The 10,222-nt window shown below is 37.5% G+C and overlaps 1 long non-coding RNA gene across 1 annotated transcript in view; it reads right to left on the minus strand.

Moving 5' to 3' along the window:
• Positions 1–10,017, minus strand: part of LOC138716176 (uncharacterized) — a 70,535-nt gene extending 60,518 nt beyond the window's left edge. Inside the window, exon 1 of the long non-coding RNA XR_011336583.1 lies at positions 9,871–10,017. This is a non-coding gene — a long non-coding RNA (uncharacterized lncRNA). The remainder of the gene's footprint in view (positions 1–9,870) is intronic.
• Between the last annotated feature and the right edge of the window lie 205 nt (positions 10,018–10,222).

Here is a 10,222-nt window from a genome sequence, read left to right on the forward strand (position 1 = left end):
CAGAGGCGTATTACCTAAATGCGAGAGAAGTTGCCTGGCAAGTACGGCGTTCATTCTGAAGTACGCAGAGTCCGTGGATACCCACGGACTCTGGAAGTATGTACCGATACGTGCGGTAACGCCGGTAGTGGCAGGAATGTGAACTGTTTGGAAACTCGTACTGAGGTGAGTTTTTTTTCTTACTGTCGGGATATGGCGACAGGGTTAAGACGATTACTTACGTATTTGTTGACATTAACTTCGACGGTCAACATGGACACGGAGCATTTGATTTTTGTTGTGGAATGTTGCCGTACGCAACCGATGATAACAAATACCCTGCGTACGACTTGCCCGCGCAAAACACAGTTCGAAAGAGGTTATGGTAGCACACACACCGTACAGACTGCCATCTGTTGCTACGACGTTCAAGTTATACCGTACACGTTCTCAAGTTCAGATTGAACGCCTTGATTAATAGGCAACTTCTCTGACATAAAAACAAACTCGCTTCAAATCGCTGACTCACAACAGTGGCGTCATGACACACTTTGAAATGAACACCTAGTAGTGAATCTCTGCGGACCAACATATTTCGTTCACTATATCACTAAAACCAAAGTGTCTGTGTTTTTATACTACTGACGTTGCTGTACATCAGCGGTGACCAAAACTCGAGCTGCAGTGATTACATGCGACAGACAGCCTATGAAGTAAGGAGACGGGGGAAAGGTACTTGGCATGAAAACTACAACCAGTGGTGGCTCCTGTACTAACATCTTGATCAATCCAGCGGATAAAAATCTCAAGCTTTGCTGTATCAGTAATGTCACTACTGTCATCAAGAGCCAGTGAATAATATACGATTTTTCTGGCTTCTTTTTTAACCTTCCTCTTGAATATAATCAGGAATTTTCTAAATTCTTCTCTCGATACTTGGTCGAGAAATTCATAGCTTTTCAAAATTAAAAACTTCTTATGGGCAAGTTATTAAGCTATTTTAATCATTACTCTTTTGAGAAATTTTGTTCTATTAAAAGGCTTTAGAACACGAGATATTTCAAACCCCATTAGGTAGCTGACTTCCTTACATTTATTTATCTCATCTTTCTCTTCCTGGCGTTTAACAGTTCGTTGGCACATAATATTGAATATGTTTTCCTACAATATTATTATTAAATGAATAACTAATAAATAGTTACCCTGATCTTAAGATTAAGAAGATTAAAATTGAGATAAAACCTAATAATTTTATCAATATCAATAGGCCTATTCATGCACGTACAGAAGAATTATAGAAACACATACTTAGTGGTCAGTAATAATAATAATAATAATAATAATAATACATTATTCAGCGTGGCAATTAATGTTTCTATAAACTCCGAATAGAACCGTTGGGCCAAGTAAACCTATTGCATTTTGTCCTACAGAACAACAAAAACGTTCTCCTCATTCTTTACGATACCACCTATTACTGCTTGTAGAGAGAGAGTTTGTAGAGCGACATAATACCGCCACTGCTTGCCTTGAGTACGTGAATGAAAAACACAGCAATTTACAGGAATCTCCTCGTATCCGTTTCAATGTCCGTGATTACATCGTGTAATCACGACACCCGGTTTGGTCACCGCCGCTGTACATGCAGTATTAATGTCCCTTTGAGACAGACCGCGTTCAGTATCAGCACTAATGTTCACTGTATCTTCCAACTTAAACACTTTACCCTTCGACACCCTGATGTTCACAGTACGATACTTGAATCTAATCTGGTCATGTAGGTAGTAGGCAATGACCGATTTCGCACCTCTTGCCACTAGAGGTATGCTCACAGTCTACTATATACAGTCGCGAAGGTCAATATGTAGTAAAAATGCAAACATGGGTAGTTGCCCACCACTAGGATAGCTACTATCGCCTCATCATCACAGATCTCTCCTAGCAGACGACAAAATATGTTACACTTTCGTTGTCGGGTTCTTTTGGAAAAATTAACACCTACCTTCCATTATTGAAATATTAAATGGATAAAGTTCATTTATTATTTTAATTAAGTATATTAAATTCCGCCATAAACTCGAAGATACCTGCAAGAAATAGGTTAATACTATTTTTGTTTGTGCAAAACGAGCTGAAATTTACTATAATCGCTTCACTCATTCAAGATTTTAGCGATAATGAACTATGAAACCAATAAATATTAATTTGCATTTCCCTTTACAACAATAATATAATAACATTAATAATGGAAATATGAATTAATGGGAGTAACTTACGTGTACCGGTACTTGTAGTGTAGGCTTACGTAGTTAACAAAGTGGGATGAGGTTAAGCAATAATAATCACACCAGAATTGGAAATAAAACGTGATCAATAAATTTTATTGTAACAGACTTACTTTTTCTACGTCTCTAGTAAAGTAACAAATAAAAATAGCAACAAAATTAACAGCTATAATTAAAAACATATCCTTTGAAAAAAAGTAGGCCTAAGTTGTCTGAAAATGTACAATTATTCAAGGAATCAGGTGATACAGACGTAGAATTAGTGCAAAGCTTTTGTTTCTCAGCTGCAGGTAATAACAGAACAGGTTTATTTGAAACATCAAATAAAGTTCCAACTGCATGCCAGATTAATTTATTTTTGTTTTCATTCATAAATTGTGTGTTTTCGAAATGAAGAGAGCAAAACTTTATATTATTATAAAGATATGCTTCATTCTTTATCATTAGATCTTCCCTCCTGCTGTTTATTAACCACTTTTTGCATCTAGAAATAAAATAAGAAATAGATGTTAGGATTTTTCTTCACGAGCATCAATGCGAAATACGCAATGACCTAGCACTCGATGGAAATACGACACAGTAGACTCTAAATCCAAAGTCGACAGTGGACAGTCTATTGTTTCTAGTTGCTAACCGCTTGGAGCGCTTTATCGCGAATTTGCAAAAAAATCACCTCAAGCTTCGCGACTGTGACTATATGCTGCTGTGTACTCGGCCTTGCAATTACCCAGGGTTCAATTTTATAAAGATGTGGGAGGAAGGGTTGAGGACCATTATACTGTAATCCTTCTTATATTTACCCTTTAGTCATCATTCTACTCCCTTTTACAAAAGAAAACACTTTCTCTTCCTATTCTTCGAATAACCTCAGGTCAGAACTAATCCTTCTTTTATCCCTCACTACGTACACTATCCTCTTTAACATGTTTCAAACTGTCCAGGAAGTTGAACGAATCCTTCGTCTTTCAATGCACTTAAGGAGTAGAAGGTTTGAGCGTATTCCGAATCTCACCGGTGAGCAATCCGATGGCATCACGGTGTTCCGAATTCCACCGATGACGTCATTGATGCTCCACCGGTGTCGCACCGGTGCCATCAACTTGCAGAGATGGTGGCAGTCTCCATCAGCCGCCATCAGTGAATCTGATTGGTTCTTGTATAGGGCGGGAATTAGCAGACGAATAACATCGTGCACTGTTGTGTCATGGCGGTGTGTTCTGCTTTAGTTCTGCTGTATTGTTTGTAATGAGCACAACGTAAAAACAATATGTTAATGGCTTATGAGCGAACATGTCAACGGACCAGTTATTACTACTGGTTCAAGAAATAAATTGTTTATGCTATCTTTTCTTTGAACGAGATGGGAGTACGAAAATTTCGCAAAATTTTGCCAGCGTAGTACAGAAAACAACTTGTACAGTCGCCATGACAGCATCGATCCTTCCAGCAGTTTTGTTCCTTACTTCGCTGCAACGTGACATCATTGATGCCACCGGACCGGTGAGATTCGGAATACGCTGATGGAGATTTTGTTCTGAACATATTCTTGGAAGTTTATAGGAGAAAGGGTTTCCTAAATTACCATTTTGACCATTTTAAAATTTCATTTTCTTGGGAAGTTTCAGTTTTACGTTCACTATAACCGAAGTAAATAAATGGGTGAATGAATGAATGAATGAATGAATGAATGAATGAATGAATGAACGAATGAATTAATCCTATTAGACGTATATATCAATTAGAACAAAACCTGTTAAATCTCTTTTATTATACCTACTGTCACTGGGCTTAGTTTATTGGACCTTCTGTCTTTAAACATACAATAGACTCTCCTAAGTTCGACAAAACAGAATTGAAAGTTCGGTCCAATAAGGGTAGTGGGCGTGGCAGGTGAAACGAATACAAATTCTTATTGGTTATCCATCAACGAATACAGTACTGTACTTGCATTTCCTGCCCGCCCCTAGACTTGTGTATGCGCTTCTAGTACCACAGTGGGTTTCGACAATTCCGTCTCACAAACGGCACAATTCTCAAATAGAGAAAGAAGACGATGGAAGAGTAGTGGAACGGAGAAAAATTCTCTCCGGCATCGGGCGCTTATTCCGTCTGATCCCGGCCAATCAGTCACTCATAACGAGTGCACCTCCGCACATATGTGGACATTAGTCCTACGTTCATAGACACACTCAAGGACAGGATAACGCGAATTCGATTATGCGCACTGTTCAAAACATACAGAGGTGAGCCTGCCTGGAGAGAAATAAAAAATAGGTTGCAACCGCCAAATTACTCTTCAAGGAACGACCACTCATATAAATTGAGGGAAAGAAGACAGAGGACGGACACTGGAAAGTTTTCTTTTCTCAATCGTACTATCAGGGACTGGAATGCTTTACCTGCAGAATTACTGAAGGCTTTACCAACAACCAAAAACGTATTTAAAAATAGGCTTAAGGACTTTACTAATAGACGGTATTTATACACAGTATGTAAAGGATGTAGATGTTATTTTGTTATTGAGGTGTTGTATCAGTAAATAATTATGTTGTGTCAGTGAAGTGTGTTGTGTCAGTGAAATGTGTTCCTGTCAGGGAAGCTTTATAGTTTATTGTGGCAGTGCAAAGTATTTGAACAGTGAAATGTTTTTGAAGTGTTAGTGAAATCAGGATAGAATCAGTGAAATGTGTCGTAGTTCCAGTGCAGTGAGTGAGTTGACAGCGAAATGAGTGTAATGTGGAAAGGTACTTGTGCAGATACAGTATGAACATATCATACTCGTGGGTTTTAGTTCGAACTTAGATTTAAGATACAAATTAGATTTATGTTAAATGTTATTTTAAGTGATCGTGCTTCATTTAATTTAGGATATTCCCTATTATAATTATAATTATTATTATTATAAATTATTGTTAATATTAATTATTGGTATTATTAACTGTATTTTTAATTAATAAGTTTATTATTGTCATTATTGAGTGTAATTAGTTACCACTGCCACCGGGTATATACCCATTGCAGTGTGAATAAATACATACATACATCTATGAGGTAGTGCAAAGAGCGGCCACTAGAGGGAACCCAAGGGGTGGAACTTAACCTGAGAGGATTCGATCCGACACCGGGATGGGAATCCGGTGTGGCTTAGTGGATAAAGCATCAGCACGTAAAGCTGAAACCCCGGATTCAAATCCCGGTGCCGGAGAGAATTTTTCTCCGTCCCACTACTCTTCCATCGTATGATGACGCAGAATATCTGCATGGAAACATATGTACTTCGGTACATTAAAATAATATATAGAAAAAGAAGAGTTCATTAATTTAAAATCAGTGATTAAATATGGATGTCCTAATCAATAAAATATTCTGTTTTCCTTTAACGAAAGTATCACTACAAGACACAGAACCAATTCCCATTCAAATGGCAAACCCATTTCTTAGTGCCTTATAGGGGCGTGTCTAATTCTCCTACGTAAGCAGTCGAACTATAGGATGTCGAACTTGATTTCTGTCGAACTTAAGAGCTTCCACTGTACTAGTTTCTTTAAACCTAGTAACTGTGCTCGTAAAAAGTATAGCGAGGAAAATATGAGACGTGTAGGTATCACAGCTTATTTGGAGTCTTAATAAATTTGCTTATAATCTTCCATCTTACTGTTAAGTCGAAAAAGTTCACTTCTATTAATCTGAGATGGAACTTATTTCGACAAGGAGCTCTTAAGAGAGAAATCCTCTTGGGAAATGGTACACGGCGTGCTGCTGAATGAACGTAATTTCAAAGGCAGAGCGAATTCCAGGCGTGTGGGCGGCATCAAAACGGGGGAGAGATTGACGACTTGAATGATTCAGGGGTTGGGGTGACTGCGAGGGGCAGGCCACCCCGACTGCAGCGCAGATAAGGGTGAGAGACACGGTGACAGCTACGTAAACGACGCAACGTCCAATTCATATTGCTCCGACTGTCAATATGTGTAACTAAGTGCTTGTGACTGGACAATGGATAATCGATAATTCTTAATTATATTTATTTCAAAGTACAGAAGTCATTCGCTTATAAAACAGTTACATTACCGGTGTGGGTCACCGCAGTATGCTTACTTACTTACTTACTGGCTTTTAAGGAACCCAGAGGTTCATTGCCGCCCTCACATAAGCCCGACATTGGTCCCTATCCTGAGCAAGATTAATCCAGTCTCTATCATCATATCCCATCTCCCTCAAATCCATTTTAATATTATCTTCCCATCTACGTCTCGGCCTCCCCAAAGGTCTTTTTCCCTCCAGCCTCCCAACTAACACTCTATACGCATTTCTGGATTCGCCCATACGTGCTACATGCCCTGCCCATCACAAACGTCTGGATTTTATGTTCCTAATTATGTCAGGTGAAGAACACAATGCGTGCAGCTCTGCATTGTGTAACTTTCTCCATTCTCCTGTAACTTCATCCCTCTTAGTCCCTAATATTTTCCTAAGCACCTTATTCTCAAACACCCTTAACCTATGTTCTTCTCTCAAAGTGAGAGTCCAAGTTTCACAACCATAAAGAACAAGCGGTAATATAACTGTTTTATGAATTCTAACTTCCAGATTTTTTGACAGCAGACTGGATGATAAAAGTTTCTCAAACGAATAATAGCAGGCATTTCCCATATTTATTCTGTGTTTAATTTCTTCCCGAGTATCATCTATATTTGTTACTGTTGCTCCAAGATATTTGAATTTCTCCACCTTTTCAAAGGATAAATTTCCAATTTTTATATTTCCATTTCGTACAATATTCTCGTCACGAGACATAATCATATACTTTGTCTTTTCGGGATTTACTTCCAAACCTATCTCTTTACTTGCTTCCAGTAAAACATCCGTGTTTTTCCTAATCGTTTGTGGATTTTCTGCTAACATATTCACGTCATCCGCATAAACAAGCAGCTGATGTAACCCGTTCAATTCCAAACCCGGGTCACCGCAGTATATCAAGTGTAATTTAATTTAGTTTAATTTATTTATTTAATACTTTACACTTGAGCTACATTAGGCATTGCAGCACGAAAGAGCAGAGGCTCGTGCTCGGGCGCAGTTCAGATCAGTTATACAAAATATATCACAAAATTAAGAGAGTTCATTGAGTACAATAACATTAATAAATGGTAAAATACATACAGCATGTAAGAATAGGGTCTATATACAAATAGAAAATACAAAAGTACATAAATATTAGGGTATCAATTTTTAACTCAATTAGCTTAAACAATTAAACAATTAATCTGATTTGTTTCTTACGTGTACTTAGCTCAGGGTAAGCTCTAATTAATGCATTATATATTTTGGGTCCAAAATTTCTGCCTTCTTAATTGAGGTTTGTTTTATACTACTATAGTGTGGGAAAATATGTTTCTGAAGTAGAAAAATCGATCACCGATAAACGTTTTCTTCTTGAAGAGATACAGACGTATTAGACTCAGCACCACATTTTTTACATTTTCATAATTATCATGAAATACTGGCCACAAAATAATTCTGTAGGACTCTATGCGACAGGATCAGTGCAAAAAATCCTAGAAAAGCGAATTTTTTCCACAAATGAGGGACTGGTTCCCTGACGGTGAATGTGTCTTCGTGTAGGATGGAGCACCCTGTCATAAAGACAGATCAGTAACTAATTTTCCGGCTGAAAATAATGTAGACGTCCTTCCCTGGCCAGGTAACGGCTCAGAAGCAAATTCAATTGAAAATCTTTGGTCTATCGTAAAGAGAAAACTAAAGAAAACGACGATTACCACCGAGGTACTTATCCAAATATGGCACAGGGATGAAGACATCAAGAAACAATGTGAAAATCTCATGAAAAGCATGTCAAACCGCATAAAATTGATGATAAAGAACAAAGGGTTTCATACTAAATATTAATTGTTGCAAATAATGTGTAATAAACGAGTTTTGTAGAATAAATGTTAGTTGAATCATATATATTATCGTTTGAGTCTAATAATTTGCACACCTTTGTAAGTCTTGAAGAGATAAGTGGGTAGTTGTGTTGTATGAGATCGTTTAGATAGATTATACTTTATGTTAAAAAAACTCATGTTAATACAATGAGTCATCAAGATATCATCACAGTCTACTATATACAGTCGCGAAGCTCAATATGTAGTAAAAATGCAAACATGGGTAGTTGCCCACCACTAGGATCGCGACTATCGCCTCATCATCGCAGATCTCTCTCCTAGTAGACGACAAAATATGTTACACTTTCGTTGTGTTCTTTTGGAAATATTAACACCTTCCTTCCATTATTGAAATATTAAATGCATTAAGTTAATTTATTATTTTAATGAAGTATATTAAATTCCACCATAAACTCGAAGATACCTGCAAGAAATAGGTTAATATTATTTTTGTTTGTTCAAAACGAACTGAAATTTACTATAATCGCTTCACTCATTCAAGATTATAGCGATAATGAACTATGAAACCAATAAATATTAATTTGCATTTCCCTTTACAACAATAATAATGGAAATATGAATTAATGGAGTAACTTACGTGTACCGGTACATGTAGTGTAGGCTTACGTAGTTAACAAAGTGGGATGAGGTTAAGCAATAATAATCACACCAGGATTGGAAATAAAACGTGATCAATAAATGTTATTGCAACAGACTTTTTCTATGTCCCTAGTAAAGTAACAAATAAAAATAACAAAATTAACAGCTATAATTAAAAACATCCTTTGAAAAAAAAAGTAGGCCTAAGCAATAATAATCCCATCAGAATTGAAAATAAAACGTGATCAATAAATTTCATTAAAACAAACTTAATTTTTCTACGTCTCTAGTAAAATATTATTATTCCAATTATTGTATTTTATCCATTAACATTTTCATTACAACGAATAACGAACATTTCACAAGCATCAATGTGAAATACGCAACTAGCTAGCACTCGATGGAAATACGACACAGTCCAAAGTCGACCGTGGACAGTCTATTGTTTCCAGTTGCTAACCGCTTGGAGCGCTTTATCACGAGATTTGCAAAAAATCAACCTCAAGCTTCGCGACTGTATATAGTAGAATGTGATATCATCACTTGTTAAGTTTATGTCTGACTGTTCGCGGTCCGTCAAGTAGCGCGTACATAAACATTATTTATCTTCAAAACCCAACAGTGCTTCAAAAATAAGCATTTATTGTTTTGATTGGTTTTACTTACTTAAAGGGCCAGACTAAAATGTTTAGTCAGTCGTCTTCAGTCTTTTCAATTGGATTTTTGTAACAGAAATTGGGTCCCCAATTAACGTGAAGGAACGATTTTCTCGCCGCCTTTTCGCAGAAGTGGACAAATGGAAGAAATGAGTTGAGCACGTTAAAATAACGAAGAACAATATTTTTCTAGTGCTAATGTAATATACAGAATAATTTCGTTAGGAGATTGTTTAACTGATAGCAGTGATACATCAGATGACTTGTGAATCAGTAGCGACAATGGTTCAGATTAATGGAGGGAAACTCCGCCTCCAGCGCAGCGGTAAGGTTCAGTAACCTCCTACAACGGAGTTTTGCCAGTTGCTAACCTATAGCAGTATAAAGCATTGTGGTACTCACCAAGGGACGAGATGAGATTTCCCCAGAGTTCCGCCGTCTGCCAGGCAAGGAAGAAGAACCCGAAGAATCTGACGACGATGGCGTCCACCGCCTGGTCTGTGAGCTCGGCGTACACGCCCGAGGATCACCCCTGCCGACACGGCGTGTGTTAACCTGTACAATGTCACAGGAGCGACTCAATGGACTTTCTATTTTGAACATTGAAAACGACACAGATCGAGGGACACATTTAATCTGATTATCGATTCATTTGCAGCATCAAAGTCCCGAATAAAGAAGTTTTAGGGCCGTATTCATAAACGAGACTTTGGATGATGACTTCCCAAAGTCGACTTTCGTAGTAAAGTTTAAC

The sequence above is a fragment of the Periplaneta americana genome, chromosome 16 (genome assembly GCF_040183065.1).
Source record: "Periplaneta americana isolate PAMFEO1 chromosome 16, P.americana_PAMFEO1_priV1, whole genome shotgun sequence".
In the NCBI taxonomy this organism is placed as follows: domain Eukaryota; kingdom Metazoa; phylum Arthropoda; class Insecta; order Blattodea; family Blattidae; genus Periplaneta; species Periplaneta americana.